The following is a 21,773-nucleotide window of genomic DNA, read 5'->3' on the forward strand; positions in this document are numbered from 1 at the left end:
AAGTAGCTAACATATCATTTTGGAATTTTTTAGGTTTTTTTCATATTTCATTTCATAAGCTACAACATAGTGTTTACAGAAAGAAAGTAGTGATCTGTCATGCAATTGTCTTGCTTCTCAATAACTGCATTGAGCTGGCTGATATTTTACACATACCTTCATGCATAAACACAATCAAGCGGAAATAAAATCTCAAGACAGTAAACATCTATCAAAGCTGTAAGAAAGTGAAAATGGGGCCCTATGACAGGACTTATTAGGGATTCTGACAATAGGTAGGGGTAGTAATCCCTTCAATAAAATATACACATACACATTGTGTGACACATTCATTGTTTATGATGACTAAAACTAGTTCATGGCAGCAGAGAATCAAGCTTTGCAACTTTAAGAGCCCTTTTCTGTATTCTTTCTTTAGCCTTCACAGAAATACACAACTCTGCATGAGATATGATGTGAAATTGCACAGGTAATGGCTTGTTTTGGGGATAAGTGGTTGATGGGAGCTGTAGATCAGGCTTGTAATGGAAGTAAACTTCAACCTTAACTGTACAACAGCTATAACCGTTCCATAATAAGAAAAAAGATTAAGTCAAGGTATATTGTTTTGTCACTCTGGCACCCTGGATTTGTTAAGAACCATTTGCACAATCCACTCAGGACAAGGCATGCTAAGAAAATTGAACAAATATAGGTTTCTAACCTTTCTAAGGGAAAGATTTGTCAGATGCCTCCTTTTCCAGTTTTGTTCTGGAAAAGGTGTTTCAAACAATTGGGGTGAAAAAGCATATACAGTGCTGTAAAAGTGTCTAGCAACCTCCACAGACAGAAGACAGCCATTTATTTACACAGAGGTCATGGTGCAAAGTAGAAGAAATGCTGAATATTGAATTACACTGCATATTCACCAAATGGATTATGATACATCTGTATCTTTGTCATACTTCAGCAACGATTAACAACTATTTTGTTAGGTATTTGGTATTTTGAAGGAATTCAAACTCGAATTTGCTTCTGTGTAATAAAGTCAACAGAAATAAACAACTCGAGACATGCAGTGTTTAATGTATAATTATACACTGCATAATTATGCACTCTGCATAATTACTGCTTCTGAGCAATTATTTTTCAGCAGACCAAAGCATTAATCGCACTCTACTATCAAGTACCTTTTTTTTTAAAGTTTGCTTAGCGTGATGACAAGATAGCAACTTGCCAGCTATCACTACTACATCTCCAGAAGAGTGAGAGAAACAATTAACTGCTCTAAGAACTGCTCTCAAATCACAGAATATGCTGAGCTGGAAGGAACCCACAAGGATCATCAAGTCCAAATCCCTGGCCCTGCACAGGACTTATCCAAATGCTTCTTGAACTCTGTCAGGCTTGGTGCTGTTCCAGTCCAAGTCTACCATCCTCTGGCTGAAGAATTGCTTCCTAATATCCAACCTAAACTGCCCCAACATAGCTTCAAAATATCTATGAAGGCATTATTAACACGCAAGAATTACCATTTTACTGATAAAAAACTACCCTTACTAAGGCTCATCAAAGTATTCTGGTCATATAAATTTTACATGTGCATAGCACAAGTCATCATGCTTTAGATCTCTTCCTCTTAGGTTATACCTAATGTCCTGTCAAAGTAATTTCAAGATGCTGAAAAAAGTCCTACATAGTCTTACAACAACAGAAAAATATTTTTAGGAACAGCTTCTGCTATAATTATTTTTACGTGGCATAAATTGAATAAGTAACTCCGAAATGTGGGAGATGGTTTATATTCATCAGTAAAAGCTAGGCTGCTATCAGTTCACAGAGTTTATAAAATATTTGGATTTTCTAGCATTTCAAAGCAAGTATGAGAAAAATGGCAATTTTCTTTTGGTTGCAGAAAGAAATCTGAATACAGAGGACTGGATTTCTCATGTCTCCAATTGTTAAGTTACGTCCTTTTAATTTCTGACTAGTTTTCTTGTGTCATAGAATTAGGAGACCAGATAGCTCATCATCTCTGTTAACATATTTTGCATGTCATAAGCACACTTGAAAAGCAATAAGAAGTAAAGCTCCTTTTAGATTTGGCAAAACTATTTCTGACTATAAATAAATGAGTCTACACAAAAATTATTTTCTGCATTTTTACAAAATACTAATATTCCCAGAAATTCTTTCGAAACATTTTACTCAGTTGTGATTTTATAAACAACAACCCCAGGAAGTTCATAAGGAGCTTATATTTGTAATTCAAATTAGCTCAATAAAAATGAACAGTTAAAAGATGGAGTAACAGAATTCAATTTTGAGTGACAATAAATATGTTTTGTTTTGGTGTTAGAAGTTACAATACTGACCTCAACAAGTATAAAGGTGCCCTGGGTACTTTGAAAGACAACTGGAACATTTTTGTAAGCACCATATAATTTATTTCCAGAAATGCAGGCTGGCTGACCTTGAGATGCCCTGTCTGGACACACAGTCCTCCTGTTGTAAGCCCAAGTCAATGATTAGAGGATGGAGTTGCAACTTTTATTGTACCAATCAGAACGTATTTGTAGAAAAATAGGTACATGTAGTTTAATCTTGTTTTAGAAAATGCCTTTTGAATATACATCCACAACTGGATCAGAAAAAGCTATATCACATACTAAATTTCTTATGGATTGTAACAGAGGCATATAAGATTTTGAGACGATTAATCACCTACAAATGTAAAGAGCTGGCAGGAAAAGGCCTGTCTGAATCTCCCAGCAAGGCTGGTAACCATGTCAGCAATAGGATTTAGGCACCATTTAATCAACTTAGAAAAAACGGGCCACTTACAAAATCCCTGAACCCAAACTCCTGCCCAGCCCTCAGTGAGCAAATAATTAGCAAGTAAAAAATTCATGTTCCAGTCTCAGCTTCCAGTGCATATTATTCAGCAATAATTGTACACGTAAACTTTATTAGTGGACTGGATCTGACAGTACCTTGCCTCTACTCAGGTGGGCTTCATTGTTGGGCTGAATCCTTGTCCCTGGAAAAGAAGACTTAGATCATGTAAAATACCTAAAAGACTGGGGAGGGAAAAAGGTCAGTAATAGACAGCAGATGTAATCAAAATACAGCAAACAAATCCAGTTAATGGAGAAAAATAGCCAAGTCGGGAGAAAAAATACTTTAAAAAATGGCCAGATGACTAATCATTCCCTGGAGATGCCTGCAGTCAGTTTCACCACTGACTAAAGGTAGGCTGGGATTAGTAGCTTAGACTAGCTTTAAAAACTAAAAGCTGGACTCTCCAAGCTGCAGAGCAGCAAGATGCTTGCTCAGCAAGGCAGCAGCCAGCCCACTACGGAGGAGGATGGGGCAGAACTTTTGCATATTCCGTAGTGGAGGATTCACTTTATCCTTTCCAGGTTCACAAGACAATATTAGTTAATTTCTTTTTTCCCTCTAGGAAATAAAACACTAGTTGTACAAACCTGTTTAATTTGGTATGTGGGGAAGTATTTGGCACCTGACAGAGTTTTCCCAGGTCTCAGAAAATATACAGTGCCTTGCACTGCAGAGAGGAAGGCAGTGCAAAGCTTTAACAACCCCTTGAATCTGGTCTTTGCTATGGCATATCAGAACCTAGCAGAGCCATCACATAAATAAATGTAATAACAGTGTTAAGTTTATCAGTTATGTTGTACATTTCATTTTGCATAGTTTCTTACAACTTCTGGGATTATCTAAGAACAGCAAACCCTAACAGAATAGTGGCATAAATTGGTCAAATGCTATTTAGCCCATAGTTTTCTTCAGGGAAGATGGATGGTGCAATACTTCTAGCTCTGACATGTCTACGATATCAGTAGTGAGGTTTGTTTTGAAGGGACCAAAATTTTCTGCCATAAACAGTAAAAAGCTGAACTCTCTCCCATTAGTCTCCAAATTACCTCTAGTATTATAGAAAGAAGGAATTTATTAAGGATTTACCACTGAAACTACTCTGTTTCATCGAAGTCCCTGCAGACAAGAGCACTTAAATGACACAATGTCAATAAGCACTATAATTATTTGAGGTTCAGAAACATCAAAAAGGACAAAAAAAAAGAGAAAGAATATCTTAAAATCTTTGTAGCTTTGGTGGCAAAAATATTTACATGATTTAAAAAAAAAAGAAAGCAGAATGCACTACAGTCATCTATCTACCTATTGCTCCTTGGTAAATCAAACAAAAATAAAATTATTTCTAAAATTCTTTATGCAATCTGTTGAACAGAATATTATAGAAACTTCAAGTATTTCAGTAAGAAAACAGCATTACCCTAGGGATACCATAAATTCAGATAGGAGAACGGATTTCCATTGGTAAAAGAGTTTATTTGAGTTTATAGTTAAAATAACAAGTAACCTGCCTTTTAACACATTTTACTTTTTTTACATATAATTATCTCTGGTGATCTTATTAAAATACCATATTCTTTGCTGTGATTTAAACATTTTATCATTTTATCTCCAATATATTTTTTTAATAAATCTTATTTCCAGAGATCCAGCACATAGATATCCTTGCATAACCTCTTTCAAATTCACCATCCACTCTTTGCACTCTACTAACACTACCCTCATAAAATCCCTAATGATTTACTCAAAGCCTATGCTTAAAACCCATTGAATCCCCATCCTCCTTGATTTATCCAACAACTTCAAAGAATATTCTTCTTTTTAAAGACTTAATTAAAAAATTTGACTGAGGAAAAGGTTGGCACTTGCATCAGAGAGATGAAGACCAAAAGTTGGCCCTTTTATTTTTAATCTTTTTCTCTGTGGCTTGACACTGCATAGTTCAAGTGGATCCCCTTACTTGGGATGCACTTACTTCTTTGTAAGAAAGAGAAATCAAAGAGTGATTAAAATAGTGAAAATTCTGAACTATTCAGACTAAATAATAAAAAACCATTTTGACCAAAGAAGACACACAGTATTTCCTGGATATCCCTTTGAAAAACACAGAGGAGAAGGGCAAAAATCTAACAGCCTACAGAGAAGTCCTCTCCCAATAGACTTGTTGCTCAGGAGGCACATGACCAAAGTCAAAACCACTGCAGTGGCAGCATTTCAACACTGTTTGCAAAGGCTCAAAACTGGGAGTCCTGCTGTGCCCTCCACTGAAAGCTTCTCCCGTCACAGAGGAGGAGTTAGAAACTGCTCCTTAGGCTGACAGGACAAGGATAAGTCAACATCTAGGCTTCTCACATGTCCCTACTGTTAGTTCATTCAAGCTGGGCCTTTTCTTTGGATGCTTAAAGAAATTAATATGAATGATGCCTTTTTAAATTGAGTTTCTCTACACTAATAGAACTTGAGGGCACATCAAAGCTGTGTTGAAAGCACCAATTATTTTCTGTTTGTAGATTGAGAGAGCAAGGAAAAAGCAGGACTTCAGAAATTAAACTAGGATATATAGTACCACTGAGGGGACATGGTCAAAGAATGTATCTCTGTTTTTCATGCATATCCATTTTTCTTTTGTCAGACTTCCATTATTACTAAAGACTGTGAAAACTATAAGAGGATATTTAAAATCTGAAGCGAAAAGCCATAAATAGAATAGAAACTGCTCAGTATTAGTTTCTTTTTCATAACAAAGAGATAAAATTGGTAAATAACCACACAAGTCAGGGAGACTTTGTGGTTTACAAAAAGAACCACGGACCATTGCTGGCTGATCAATATTCCTACAGAACAAAGCATTACTGTGTTCATAGCAGGCAGAACAGGAACAGCTGTGTCTATCCATGCCATCCTATATCAGCATCCTGTACTCCTTAACAGAGTTCTGTGACCAAAATCAATGGTTGGCTCTTTGTAGTCCTTGGCACCAAGGGATGAAGCCTGATGGCTGCAAGTATCAGTGCTTTCCACTCACCTCGTCAACTGCTCAACTCTGCTCACCCTCTATACATGGAGGCTGACATGTCAAAAGCACAGCAACATAAATGCATTCATTTTTAACCTCATTTAACCCAATCTCCTTTGTAGTCAGGTACAAAGGCTATATCTGCAGGACACAGCAGAGGACTATGCAGACCAATTACTCTATTTATAAAGCTGCTGCTCCAGTCATTATCAAAGTATGAACAGTCACCATCTCATATTTAGACATGTCTTTGTATTTCCTCATGAGTCAATGACCAAAATTGATAAATAATAATTGATAAATGGTGCTACTACCTAATAATGAGAATATGCCAGTCAACTTCTGCTAAGAAATGCTATTTGTCAGTCTGTTCTCTAAAAACCAGGCTGATGTATTTTCATGCTGTGGTACCTCCATACACACTCTGCAAGGAATGATGTTTTACACAAAATCCCTTCTCCCTTGAGCTATCAGAATCCCGGTAATACAATCCAGCATCTGTTTTCTTTTGAAGTGTAACCAAAACCACTGAAAATCCAGTGAGTCCAGCCTGGACCATTACTGAAAGGAAATTTTTCACAGACACACTTAGAGGGAATAGAAGGCAGTGAGGTTTAATGCTGTACAGGTTTTAGCTCCAGACAGTCCTAATGTCTCTCTGCATCCAAGGAAGCTGTCTTTACTAACCAAACACATCTGTGCAGATGTGAGCAGTTCCATTTGGAGATGCTCAGACCAGTGTGGACAAAACTAGCCTAGTTACTAGAAGGGACATAGCTCCTGTGGCACAATACTCCATGTGTAGTTATACCAAATTTCCCAGTAAAGCTGGCTTGATGGGCAGTGAAATGCATTCACTGTATGTCTGCTGGCACCTCTTGGGCAGTGATCACCTTTGCAGACATGTCTTTACCACTTGCTAGCTTGGAGGATTAGTATTTTTTCTCTGAACACCACTAAGACTTTTTTCTCATTTTCAGACTCCTGCTAGAATTTCAAAAGACGCTTCATACGTGAGGGTTGAAAACACTGCTATTTATCTTATGTCCAGAAAATGAATCAACAGATTCTCTGTATAAATGCTTGGACCTTCCCCTATTAAATCCTTCAAGATGACCTTGCAAGGTCCTCTCCAGTTGTTTTCAATAATAAACTCTTTGCTGGAAGATACAAACCCATGCTGTGACTCCTTCAAAAAGAAACCTCTCTGTTTCTGTCTGCATCATTGCTTCCTTCAAAAACAAGACAAGCCTTCACTTTCTTCATCATCTGACAGGATGTAGAAACTCCATGAAAAGAATTTTCCATAGACCAGAAAAAGAAAGGCTCTTTTTCAAAAGTGTTGAAAATTGATATTTTTTTTTTAATCAAAGATCAATCAAGACATTTATGTTACCAATTAAAATGGTGAGTTCAATATTGAAAAAAACCAACCAACACTGTTTATAAAATTCAAGAAACAGAAGCATGACAAGCTAGAAGAGTAAATCTCAATTGGCTTCCAGAAAAAACAGGCCAGATCATGGAAAAAGAGAAAAAAAATGTATTTTTCCTGAGTATTTAATCCAATAAACACAACAAAAAACATTAATAACTTCCTAGTTATTTCCACTTACTTATGATGAAAGACTCTCAGGTCCTACAGCAGAACTCCACAGAAAAAATTGTCATGAGGGTGGTTTGTTTTAAATAGACCATTACCACACTATGATGCAGAATTATTTATTTGGGCCTTTTACAATTCTTTACTATATCTCTTTTTACAAAATTAGTTATACACAGCTAATAACCTTACAAGTTCTCAGGGCTAGGTTGGTTTTTTTAATAAACTAGAATTTAAATATGCAAAAACATACAACTTTGGGGAAAAAAACAGTAAGGTCTAAAAAAATTTGAATTTAAATGCTCAACCATACTGGCTTCACGTATGAGACAATCTCTAGCAGCAGGAGATAAATCAGAGCACAGCAGTAAATTATAGTCTTAATTCATCTGATTATATAATTTTATTCTTCTCTTTCTCTCTTTTTAAATCAGTGCTTGAAGGAATGAATTTATTGCCGAGGCTTCTCCTGTTCTGAATGATGGATTCTGCATTATTCTTGGAATTACATATATACGTAATTTAGTACTTCAAAAATAATTTTCTTTGTTTTATAACTTAGCTAAAAATATCTGCCTCATATTTATTACTGAAATATTAGAAAATTGGAGAACTGAGAAAATAATATAAAATATGTAAATGTTCTGCAAAAACGACTTTTCATCATATTTTTTCATTTTTTCTTATCAGATCTTATTTATTGAATGATAGTTTTCCAAAAATCTCTGATGTGAAAATCTGAAAGCATAGAGTAGCCCAGCTACTTTATTATGATGAAAGACTCAATTGAGCTAAAACTGAAAAGTTTAGAGTAAACAGATCCTCAGATAATAAAATTACTCAAGAGCTGAAGTCTATAACACACTGGCATTAGATTAAATCGCTGCAGACACAACCGAATTGTGGCATTGGTGGGAAGCAGGAAAATGCAAAGGGTGTGACAAGTGGACACAGCTCAGGGAAAGAAGCAAGTGGGTGAAACCTTGCTGGGAGTATTCTTCCCTTTACTCTTTCCAGAAAAGAGTAGCAAGGTTTTCTTTGTGCCCACCCTTTCTGAAGATGATGCACAGCAAAGATGCGGTTGAAGGACTTAGAAACAAGTCCTGCCAAGAGGCAGGCATTCGGCACTAGAAGTACCTGCAGACTGGTGAGCTTGGCAGGTTGCCCTTCTTACCAAAGTGGCTTTTTAATCTCTCTCTTTGGATTAACAAACCCTGGGGTTAAAATCGCCAGCCACTTTGTCTTGCTGTTTAGATAGATCATTGCCTCTTTCCTTCAATAACTCCCAATATAACATAATTCAGTGAAAAAAAACCCTTCTATTTTAACTAGGTTTGAGAGGTACTTCTTGTATAAGAGAATAAAGGGGAAGCAACCAATTCCTGTAAAATATTTGCTGTTTGTCCTCACAGTTTATACATTAGGAGAGGCTGAAATAATTTGCGTAATAACCAGCTGGATCTCAATATTTTTCTCTCAAGCTGTTGATTTGTTCAGTTTTTCCCTCTTTTCAATACAGCAGTTTCCCTACTGAACTTGCTGTTCCTTAAATTCCATCTGCACTTTCAAACTATTACCCATCTGTGCAGCATGAACTGCAAATAAACCTCCAACCATGTGCTGAGTGAGCTTATTCTGGTTTTGTTATACTCTGTAGCCTCTTTCACGAGCCAGTGAATAATCATTAAACAAGACCAACACTAGTTCAAATCACACCACATGACTATTTCTCTGTTGCAAGAAAAGAGAAAATTAATTTTTTTCCTATTTAAAAATACTACTATTTTTAATATAAAAATAAGATTTCATTCTAAACACACTAAAGCCCCTGTTACTGTGTCCTCTGTGTAGTTGGCTGTCATTTTCAGAAGCAGATAGCTATCGCGATTATGCTGGGTTTGAATGCAGCTGAGTTGATTTTCCTCGTAGTAGCCAGTATGGGGCTATGAACTGTATCAGTGCCCAGGAGTAGCAGCCAAAGGGACTCCCAGAACTTTCTTTCCTTGGCACCAAGCTCAGCTCTGCAGTACCTCTCTCCCCACTTCCCCAGCCCCGCTGCACACCGTGAAGCCGCAGTAAATGTGTGCCCACGGGATGTGGGGCTCGGCGCATCACAGCTTCTGGTTTGGCGCTAGCGAACGAGACCAACAGCTGCACTTCTCAGCAACGCAGTGCAAGGGTTTAAGGAAGCTTTTAAACAGTGACCAATGCAGTGATACCTCCACTCTACAGATGTTTTCTTTCTGATAACACCATTTCAATTTTTAGTAGAAATGGGAAATTAAAAAAAAAACAAGCAGAGATTACATATTTGACCTACATCTATCAAGAACTTTTGCATTTAACATATATAGCTAAAACCACAGTGAATGACAGCACCACCCTTAAAGATACAATCTTGCAGTCAGGTCTTGTGTCAGCCCAGGTTTTCACAGAACAGTATAAAAGAAAGCTACAACAAAGAACAGTCACTTGGATCACAGAACACGACAAACATGTTTTGCAGGATTATAAAGGATTTGATTTCTACTGCTTCCTTAACAGGCCTACTCTACTAGCTGCAGTGATGACTCCTCAGCAATGGGATATGATATTTGCAAATGCAAAGCTATTAACAAAGCAAATAGGTTATAATACTAATTAAGAAACCACTAAGCAACCATGCATGACCTATTCTTGATTTGTGCCATGAGACTCTACACACTGAAAGCAAATGATAAAATTCAGCAAAGAGGATGACCATGCTGAGTTAAATGAATTCGTCATTCTTTATTAAATTAGCATTTATATTCTAAAGTGTTGTTAATAATGTTTGGTTCAATTAATACTGACTCTGAATTACAGCTAATTATGTCAATAAAGTAGAGCTCTGCAAATCCATAGTATGAATTCTGTGAAATTCTATATTAAAAATTGTAATTTTATATTCCCCTAATCTCTACAACTACAGTATTCAGAATTCTATTTAAAAACTGTTTATCAGTGTTTGAATTAAAAATACATCTTTACACAAATGTAGACTGATTCCTTTTAATTTTTTTATTTTTAAAAGCGTGTTTATGTCTAAAATTACATATTATGTAATTTTAATTTTCTTGTATTTATCTTTCTTCTGAATTTCTAAAGCAAAGATCTTGTAGTATTTCTAATATTTCAAAATAGCACAAAAATTTGCTAAGGTTTAGGAATGAATCCTTTGGGAGAAGACTGGAGACTTTTGTCCAGTTATGTTGTAAGACATAGAATTTTTTCATGTACTACTAAAAAATATACTATTCTAGTTTTCTCTGAATTCACAAGTGTCACATCCACAGTGTGCTCTAGATCTTGGGTCCCTTCACAGAAGTCCGTACCTCCCAAACAGTAACAGCTGCAACACCAGAAATACAAGTTGGTATCTGAAAGGGCCAAACATTTGGTGAGAAGTATTTTTCATCCACTCTTCCCATACATACTTGAAAACCAAAGTATCCAGAGGTTTGAAAGACATGAAAGATACTTTTGAACTAAGTGTCATATCCATATGGGGAGGTATATTAACCAGGGTCCAAGATAGGTTTTCCCTTAAAATTTTCAGAATTTTAGAATTCAAACTGAAATTAAATCTTTAATTTCTATGATTTATGTATACAAGTCCTTAATTATACTAAAGCTTCTGAAATTTACCATCATACAAAGAGCAGGCTGTTCTATACAAATACATAACATAACTTTACTGGGGACTTGCAATCTAAATTAAATCCATCTAGGAAATATTTTGCCATTCAATATTCATGCAAGTTGTGTTTAGCCAGTGGCTATTTGAATTCATATAATTCTACATACAATTCTAATTCGCTTCATACATATACATTGGGGTTCGATCCACTTGTTTTACCCACAGAATTTATGTCAATAATAGTTATGGAAAGAGTGGAACAGGTGAGAGGTTGACAAGTTCTCAAATAATTGGGAGCAGTTAAGATAAAGGCAGCAGTAGTACACATGTGGCCTACTAACAGTACCTTTGTTACCAGGCATAAAAAATAGCTGGCTACACTGCACAATGTCTGTTATTAAGTAGTACAAAACAAGTTTTACATTACAAATCTCTTCCAATAACCCAAAGTACACAGAGATATTGTCTAAGGATAAGTCTTTTGGGATATGTGAAAAATTATTTCTTTAAACAAAAATGAAAACTTTAGTTTAAAAAGTCAATGTTTGAAAAATAAATGTGCATCTTCCATTGAAAGCAAAAAGGCTCTTTGGGAATTCTCATGATGTCACAGCTTGGCTGTGAGGGAGGTTGATTAACAACAAAACAGTTTGCATGTCACTGGAACTTTAGGAGACAGCTCTACTGAGAATTGTAAAAGTTCCTTTGAAAGCTGTAAATAAATAGAGAAAAAAAGACTACTGACATTACAGCAGGACCTACATTAACTGAAACCATTACATATCAATGCAAATGTATGTAAACCTTTCAACTAAAAATAAACTAATATTTCAGAACATAGAGCATTTATGTTCTATGAACTTGATACAGTTTCCTGGAACAACCAGGAATTTTACTATGGGCCACTGGAATTCACATTTTTTTGTATATTAAATTCATTTGCAGTTAGGAAGAAAGAAACTCTGATAGTGATAATTCACACTGAGGGTGAAAGAGATTAGTAGCCATTCTGGATTTTATGCAGTGTCCACCTCCAAAGCATCTCTAAAAAATCTAAATGCATGAGATCAAATCAAAGTCCTACATACTGGATAATCAACTCATGTTCCAATAGTGCACTGGAACTGCAACAATTTGCCTGGAAAATGAATACAAACAGCAAGTTTTCTTCCTAGCAAAAAGTAACCCACCTTATTTGACAAGTTCTCTGTTTTTGCTTGTGATCCAAGTCCTATACACTTTGAATCACTGTAGACACACATTGGACAAACTTTTTATCCTGGAAGTCTTCTCTGCTAACGATGATGGATACCAACCAAGTCACAAGTTTTCATAACATTTTTTAATACATATGTACTGCATTATTTTTCAAATACTTTTAACTATTTATATCAAATCAATAACTTTTATGTTTAGCTTTAGGTTTCAACTACTGTATTTAAGCTCTCTGACAACAGACACTGACACTGTTAAACATGCTAAACATTTTAAAAGTAATAGTGAAAATACACAGCTCTTATCACAAATAAAACTGTCATGGGAAGTTTAAATAAAGTAGAATAAACACAAATAAGAGGCTAACAGGCAACTGGTAGCTAATATCAACATGTTCCATCCAGGATTTATTACTAATCCTGATAAAAATAATATTAATATTCTAAAAACATTGTTATAAATTACTTTGGAAAATCTTAAGAGAAAAGGAGAAACACAGCAGTTTATCCCTTTCATTGGAATAATGCTACTATATTTTTTTAATCCACCATCCTAGCAGTATAAAATCTAATGAGTAATATGTTACTCATATGCAAAGTATAATGCAAATTATATTCAATTCACAATGACTGATAGCAGGTCAAAGCAGCATGCATTAATATTCTCCTAGTTGTACTACAATTACTGTAAATACTGCCTGCACACCACCAAGACAATTTTCTACACATACACTAAACTGCATTAAATTTTTTCTTAATGTTCTTTATTTCAGTCACAATGAAAAGAAACCTGCTCCCTACTTCAGCATTTTTGCTTTCAGCAGGACATACAGAATATTCCCAGCTAATAAGCACTAACCCTTCCAGCATACAAGTTTCCAAATGCCACTATCACATTACCCAGAGGATATACATTTTAATCCCAGTCTAAATATGTCTCTGTCCCAGCGAGCCAGAATTTCACAGCAGGTTAACTAAGCAGGAGTATAACTTTTTGTTTCATTTTCCCTTTCAAACCACATTACCTGTGATAAAATTAAGGTATAACAATTCACAGTCATCTGTGAAGAGTAACACAGAACCAAGTATTTAGCAAAGTGTGGCAAAGACCCATGTTCTCCAAGAAGAGCCACTGCTCTTTAACAACCACCTCACCCAACTTAGGGAGAGCATTTGTACATAAAAACTGACATTTTGAATGGAAAACTCATCTTAAGCCAGGAAATCAGCATCATGTGAAAAAAACCAGCACAGACAAAAATAAAAATTATACCTAATAACAGAGTACTGCACACAACAAATCTCAAATATTTTCCCAATGTAGCAAGAAGTGATGTATACTGACACTAAGGCAGCACTGCTGTTCACTAAGCAGAGATCCCCAAGTTCCAATGCTATAAACCAGACCCCTTTCAACAAGTCACTTTTCTCTTCTTATCCTGTTACAATTCTTGTTATCATCTATTTTCATTCCTCAAATAGAAGGGTAAAAAGAGAAATCATTTCTTACTTCTTTCAGCCACAACCTAGGTCATCATATGAATCATCAGCCACAATCCTTCCTTCAGATTATTCCCTTTCATGTTATTTTTAAGAGTCTGCATAGGTTAAATATCATATCATTTGGAGTCAGATTACTGTATTTTGAATAGATCCTGTTTTGGAAGGATTTAATATTTTGGGAAGTGTTCAAGGGTTCACTTTTTCTGGTAAGAAAACTCTTGGTACAGAACAAAAGCCATCTTTGAAATCCCAATAGACTGTTGCACAGACAATGCTACACCATGAGTGCTTTTTTATTTAAAATAAATCCATGTTCTACTTTAAATTTCTGTATGTTATTTTATAGAATTGCAATAGTACAGAAAAAATATTATTTTACTTGGTTTTAATACAATAGCTTTTTTAAACGTTGGGGTTTCTCTTGCAAGTTATCTCCTCAAGCATATGCCAAGAGAATTGATTTGATATCAGCTGCTACTAAAAAATCACACCAGCTATAGACAAGCTACTCAATTCCTCAGCTGAAGGTTATGTCTGTTTTATGATGATCCCTGTAGTCTTGCAGCAAGTCAGTCTCCCAAGTGTGTGTTCTATCTATTCTACTACAACTTCAGCAGTTTTACAATCCAATTCACAGCTTTAAAAGGTTGCAATGCTACTACTGAGTCTGCTGCACATACAGGCACTAAACATATTCTTTGGCCATTCCTAACATGAATATTGGCTTTAATAGGCTAACAAGACTCAGTAGAATGAGTTAATATGGCACAACCCTTAAGCTTATATTTTTAACATCTGCACTACAGTTAAGTACATATGGAAGTGCTGTGTGCTGTTACCCACAGGTGGTTTCTCCAGCCGAACTGAAGCAGAGAACAGAACTCACTGAACTATTGGCAAAAGGAGCTGCCCTTCACTGTGCTCTCTCTGCTTCTGGCCTCACTCTGTCCAGCTGTACATACTAACTCCATTATAGCTTTGTTTTCAAATTAAAATTCCATGGAGAATAACGGAAATATAACTAAAGAAAAATATCTGCTGAGAGAGCAGTGAATGTTATTTACCTCAAATTTAGGAAGACCTTCAACATTGTTTAACCCCAGTGTTCCTTTATAAACATTAGGACATTATGCTCTGGAGGGGTGGACGTCCAGAGGTGTAAAAGATTGTGAGATTATAGGTTCTGACAGTAATGGTTAATGGGTCACATGTTGTCTGCAGGCCAGTAAGGGATGTTGGACCTGTCCGGGTGAACCCCTTTATTAGGAACTTGGAGGAGGTACTGGCATGCACTCTCTTCAAGTCTGCAGATGCCACCAAGGTGCAGGGCCAGCTGATATGCTGAGGGTAGACCTGCCACTCAGTGAGACCCAGGTGGGCTGGAGAAATTGGCTGACAGGAGTTTCAAGGATCGTCTTCACATTCAAGGAGGAGAAATGCAAAGCACTCTTCCTGGGAAAGAAGAACCCTTGTAGCCAGCCAGGAGGGGGAGGCTGACAACCTAAGGACTCTTCCAACCTGAATTACCTGTGACTCTATGATCCTAAGAGCCATAAACTTTCTTCAAAGTCGGTATTATATAATTTAGTCATATCTCACAGCACAACTGTGATGTTTTATCTAAGTGTACTGTTGCACCTAACAATCTGTCTCTCTCTGTCACACATTACTGCACACACACTTTTCTCAGCCTTTCCATCTTTGCTGTGAAAGCATTAGCTGAAGGGCACTACCCTCTTCTAATCACTAGTTTTCACAGAAATACAGATCTTTCAAAGAATTTCCATTTCCTCTATCCCGGGATTGCTTAGTACCCCTTCAGTAAGAGATTTCTGAAATCCAGTTCAAGTTACTTGGATTCTCAGCTTACGGGATGTCCTTTTCCTTCACATAATTTACTATTTAAGTGTTTTCAGAAGTACTGCATACCTGATGTTTGTTTGCATGTTTGAAAAGAAGCAGTAGTCTGGAACAGCTATGTTTCCTTTGTCTTGAGGATCAAAGATTCAGACAGTAAGAAATGGGAGTCCAGTGAATGGACTAGAAGAGTCTGCCTCTGTTCTCTAACCTTCTACAGGTTTCCTACAGGACCTTAGGCGACCCAGTCAGTCTTCTTATACAGAGACCACATCCATAAAACTGGGAGGCATAGTAAGACAAGTAATCACCTTACAGTATAAAAATTTTTAAACACTCAAATATGATGTTAACAAAGGAGGATCATATACCTACCATCAATACCTAATCTTCCAATTGTGTTATTATACAAATGTGATGTGCTGCAAATTTATTGAGAAACCAAGTAAAGAAAATCTAACTCCTTTATAGGGGGAAATTAAGTCTGCTACAAAGTAGATTTCCATGACATAAAATTAGAATGTGCTTGTTTTTAATGTTAGAAATATCAGAAGCTGGGCTCCCTGCAGTACTTGTGCTTGTTCTGAGAGGTTTGCTGAAGGACTGGTGTTGACTAAAGAACTCAAGCAACAAGGACAGTACTGGGTGGTACCTTGCTTAGAGCTTGTCTTGACAAGCTGACTTGTGCTTGACACTGTACAAAAACTTCTCACCATTTTCATCAGCCATATCCTAGAGATGTTAAGTAACATTTAGGGGCAAAAACCAAGCAGGTGCCAACACAATAATGCTTATGTAATGGACACGGCATCTTAGTTAAATTCTAGAGATTTTAAGTGAATTTTGGGGGACCAAGTCTTTATACTATTCTAAAAAGACTACCACTCAAATATCACACTTATGCTTGCAGTACCATTCTTACACACTGCTGGGGGGTACCTACCTGTAGGCAAAACAAAACCTGTGCTATTTTCCCAAGAGCACTTTCTTAACACTCATGATTATTTCTCAGGCAGTTATTTCCTGTTTGGAGTTGGAAGTGGTGGGGCATGATTTTGTTGGCTGCTAGGCTGTGAGGTCTTGTGTGTGACCAAATTTCAAGGATGCTTCTCACAAGTTCCATACAGAATATCAGCTCCTTTAAAGACATCTGTCCATCCCCACATCTTACTTTTGTTTCTACAGAGGTGTTCCCAGAGGATTAGGAAATCATTCAGCATAGTTCTCCATCTAGAGAATAAATATAAATATAATCTCAAGTCAAAGACTGGAATCATCTCCCAGCTACTTTAATAACAAGTGTTTCTTTTTCATAAAAGAACTTTCAAGTACCTGACCTATTTATTTTAGTAAAGAAGAGCTCATTATTTGGGCTCTTCATTGTCTGTGAAAGGAAGCACAAACGCCCATCAGCTGTTATGTGCCAGAAACAATCTGATTGGGATGGGGACTGTTAAATGCCAGAAACAATCTGATTGGGACGGGGATTTACTTGACTCGCTCTTTAGCAGGACCCTCAGCCAGATGATGGGAGGATTTTTAAGATCATTTACAGAAAACAGTGCTTTCCAAATAAAGCACGTCTGCTCAGCATGAGTAGCTGGGAAGACAGGAAGCCACTTAAGTGTCCCTTCAGAGCCTGCTAGGAAGGTTCAATGAAGGCCATGATCTCCATAGCCAGGAAGACCTCATCCAGGGCCTCAGAGATCAGCAGGCAGATTTCAGTGCCTCTGGTCCTCTCCCATGAATTGCAGAGTACTTAGCCTCAAATTTTTCAAGGCAGGCTATTTTCTCATGTTCTTACAGCACACAGAACAATTAAACCTGAGCAGAGCTGTGTCTATAAAATGGAATCCAGCTGAACACTTTCATTTTTTCGTGGGTCTCAGGTGTGTGTGACAAATAAGAAGTTCATTGCTTGCACCCTACAGATAACCATTCTTTAGTGGGGCACAGAAAAAACTTGTAGTACTCTTTTCTTCTTTGACAAACATTACACAACCATGTCATGTAAATATAAATTTTGACAATTCTGTTTCCTAAATTCTACTCCCTTCTAAAAAAAATCCCTCCCATTAATCTATTTTAATTTCCTACAAAGAGTAACTAAATGAATATAAAAACACAGTATTGATTATCAGCATCTGTTAGATAGCCTCTGTTATAGTCCTTTGCTCTACAAGATGTTCTTTAAAAATCATCAATCATTCTTTCAGCTGAGGAGAAAGGCTAAAACCAAAAGGACTCTCTTATTTTCTCATGAGGGCTTATAACTGGAGTTTTTAACAGCCATCCTTGCAGCCCCAAAAAGTCATTTTATTTTATAAAGAAATCCACATCAAAGATTTCATGCACTGTCGACACATCCTCATCATTGTTTGCCTACACTCTTTGAACTACCTCCTTTCAGCTACTGAAATATTAAAATTGCATTTTCCTTTGTTCTGTCAAAAAGTTTTGCAGCTTAACAGGACAATATTCTATAGTTCCTGAACATTCTGTTCTCTCCAGAGAAACTGAAAGTGGGAATTAAATGCATTATTTTCAGAAAAATAACCATCAGAATATAAGAATGATGGGCTTGCAATAGCATGGAAAAGTGAAGAGGAAATCATTATCCATTGTTTTTTCATAATAAATAATTAATGCTACTTATACTAAGAAGTGTAAGATGAAATCAGACAAAGTTAGAAACAAATACAAATAGAAGTGTTTGGACAGATAATATAGTAATCCCTCTCACGGGATATGTCAGTATCTAAGTTTTATATGGGTTCAGTTAGATGAGGTCATGCAAGAAAATTATCACTGTCTATCCAACACAAAGATGCAACCTCTGATTCAAAAGGCTCCTTGATGCAGAGAAGCTGAAGGGGTGATATCTAGCAGGCAGGACCTCTGAAAATCTGTCCTATTTCTGCAGTTTCAGTTTTCCATTCACCAAGGGAGCCCAGGCTGAAATGACCCAGTGCAGCTGATCTTATATGAAGCAGTACTCATGGATGAGTACAGCAGTACTCATTTTACATGACCATCCAAATCCAGTAGCTCAGTCCAAGGCACAGAGAGCAGAGCTGTGACAGTCACACATGGGATGATGCATTTGAAATGTTTGAACTTTGCTTTAATGAACAGGTCTTACTAATTTGCTGATTAGTATGATTACATCACTTTTTTGTTAAGAATTATGCTGTAATTAATAATGATGTGCTCTCACATACCTTCTGATAAGGGAGCAAAATGTTCCTGTTTTACAGCTGAGTAGTCAAAGAACAGGGAAATCAGGCATTCCCCTTAAGATGGCCCAATTTCAAGGATATATTTGGCCAAAGATTTAGGTGTGCTGAGACAAGTGTTAAGAACTCTAAGTTACTACAGATCAGTCAGAACTGTATTTGGAACACAATTATTATTCTATACAAGAAAGCTACATGTAAGCTAACCATTTAGTAAATACCACCAAGACACTGTGACCATTCCTATACCCTCTGATCAGATGACAACTTTTTGCTAATAAGTCATAACTTCTTGCACATGAGCCTCATACTAGCACAGAAAGATAAGACAAATGAAGGATTTCAGGGGTTACAAAGACAAGACTCCAAACATAGGATTCAGACTTCCAAATGAGTAGTACATGAGTTCTTTAGGAAATAAAATCACAAGTAAATAATGCAATCCTGACATTTTCTCATAGCATGGATATTTCATGCATATTTTAATATATGCTTGGAAATTTTGTTTTATTCATTGGATTACAGTTATTTGCTTCACAGAGTCAAAGTGCAGTAAGTACTTAGAAGATAACAATTTTCATGGACCCTTCCAAACAAATATTTTGAATAGGTGGGATTTGTTTTGATAGCAGAACTTTTCTGATCATTAGATCAATAGACTTTTATGAGGTATCAGATATTTACTGACATAAGATTTAAGAATTATACAGAAGCTGTAGCCACAACCCGAACAATATTTCAAACAAAATAAAGTCCCTGGATGCTGCTGGTCCTAGGAGTGTAAATGAAAAGCTGGGAGTGATTTCACACTCACAATATGATTTAGAGTGATTTCTGTAGAAACAACTTCACAGCTCTCATTGGGTTTAATCCAAAATCTTATTAAGTTAGTGGTAAGACTTATCTGTCTTCCTTGTCTTGGATTTTTCCTCTGTTCAAACAGCAGTATGCTATATTGCTCTGTTTAAAACCTGTTTCTTTGGATTCCCTTCATTCATTTCAAAGGTATTTATAGAAACATCATCACAAATTATTGTACAACTGCTAATAATGGACAAATAACTCAGAAACTCTTTGCCCTCCTAATGTTTCCCACATTGAAGCTTTGATAGCTGTCATATGACTAATCAATGAATTACTGAACAGTTAGAAGGGTCGATGTACAAGTCACTTTTTATAATTGCTTATTTTGAAAAACAGACTACTAGTGAATCCAAGAAAATTAATAGAATTAACCCTCCTGTATTCCAAGATGCTTTCTTGTAGATAAACAGAGACATAAGTATTCATCAAAGTCTTTTTCTAGAAAGAAAACCTAGCAGGAGGTTCTGACATTATGTCTGATCTACACCCCAAAATATTAGCTTATAATTATGAGCTTATAATTAGCTTACTAGCTTATTAGCTTGTAATTAGCTTATAATTTTCTTCAGGAACACTCTCAGAGATACTACTGTCTACATCTTCTAAAATAAACCTTAAAAATAGATAAAAATAGATACAAATTTGATAGCACTGGGATCGTCTTAGAAAAGGTATGTGAGAAGCTTTGAAGCTCTGGTCCTAGAAAAAGAGCCAGTGGTCCTAGAAAAAGAGCAGTGATACAGCCATGTCCCTGTAACACTCAGACTTTAGCAGTAGGAATATTTTATGTTTATTTTAATTATTTATGTTTATTTTCATTATTAGCTCTTTATCACAATCCTATTCTTACATGGCAATGTGGGGGTTTTTGTACCACAAAAAAAAAAAAAGTAAATCCCATTAAAGTTCCAGGCTGCCTATCCCCATTGCCTCATGTATAGTGTCCAACAGCATTCATAGCCCTTGGGCTGCCATGGTTCAACCAGGTCCTAGTTTACAACAAATAGATGCAAAAATGCATTGCTTCAAGGACACTGCTGTACAAATGATAGTTTTTTATAGTAGAAAACACTACAAAGTTTTTCAACACTTTAGGAGCTTTTATTTCATACTTCAATAGCAATGAAATGTTATGTTTAACTTTGAAGATATTTCAAAGCTGTATATTCTTGATACAGGAATATTTGAAGAGCATTAGAGAAACAATAACTTTATTTACTATAAAAAGGTGCTTTATATCAATTAAAATATAATATTATAATAAACAGAATAGTACAGCATTATCCCAAATCCAAGCCAAAATAAATAAAATAAACCATGCTGTCATAGAAATATGGACTACTCCTGTCATGTTCTACCCTTAATATACCTCCACAAGAACTCTAAAAAGTTCTTACTCCAACTCTTAAAAGTTCATACCCCAAAATTCAACAGCACCAAGTGAAGTGGAAAACATTAGACCCTTTCCTTGAAGAATGGTGTTCCAACACTGGAACAAGGAGAGATCCAGCTTGTCTGCTTTTGCCAGTCCCTAAGAAGTGACCTACTTTTTCACACAGATTAAAAACCAATTATTTTAGAATAAAATGCTGTCTCACACTGAGAACCAATAGCTGAATATTGTCAGTCTCATATAACATGTGCTGGAAGTGCCTCTGTTTAAAAAGCCCACTGCTGCATGCTACACCTTTCTAGATGTCTGAATATGTTCTAAATTAATTTAAACACTCAGCGAAACACAAGAGAGTCCTATCAGATCTACAATGGCACCAATGGCTACACAAAAATGATTCTGTATCAAGAAGATGAAAGAACAATCTGTGGAAAAGAAAACAGACCACACTTTTTTCCTCAGCTTAGAGAACCAGCCTTCATCCACTGGGTTCTCCACAACAAGGGGCAGATACACATTATCTACTATACCAACTATTTTTCCCACTGGGAA

General features: G+C 36.2%; 1 protein-coding gene across 4 annotated transcripts in view; it reads right to left on the reverse strand.

Annotated features, from left to right (window-relative positions):
• The window catches only part of TAFA2 (TAFA chemokine like family member 2), a 179,947-nt gene that overhangs the window by 94,693 nt on the left and 63,481 nt on the right, over positions 1-21,773 (reverse strand). The window contains exon 2 of one of the 4 annotated variants that reach the window (XR_010363682.1): positions 2,973-3,019. The exons of the other annotated variants lie outside the window; for them this stretch is intronic. The gene's annotated coding sequence lies outside the window, so the exon portion shown is untranslated. The remainder of the gene's footprint in view (positions 1-2,972; positions 3,020-21,773) is intronic. 4 annotated transcript variants of the gene reach the window in all.

The sequence above is a fragment of the Passer domesticus genome, chromosome 5 (assembly GCF_036417665.1).
Source record: "Passer domesticus isolate bPasDom1 chromosome 5, bPasDom1.hap1, whole genome shotgun sequence".
In the NCBI taxonomy this organism is placed as follows: domain Eukaryota; kingdom Metazoa; phylum Chordata; class Aves; order Passeriformes; family Passeridae; genus Passer; species Passer domesticus.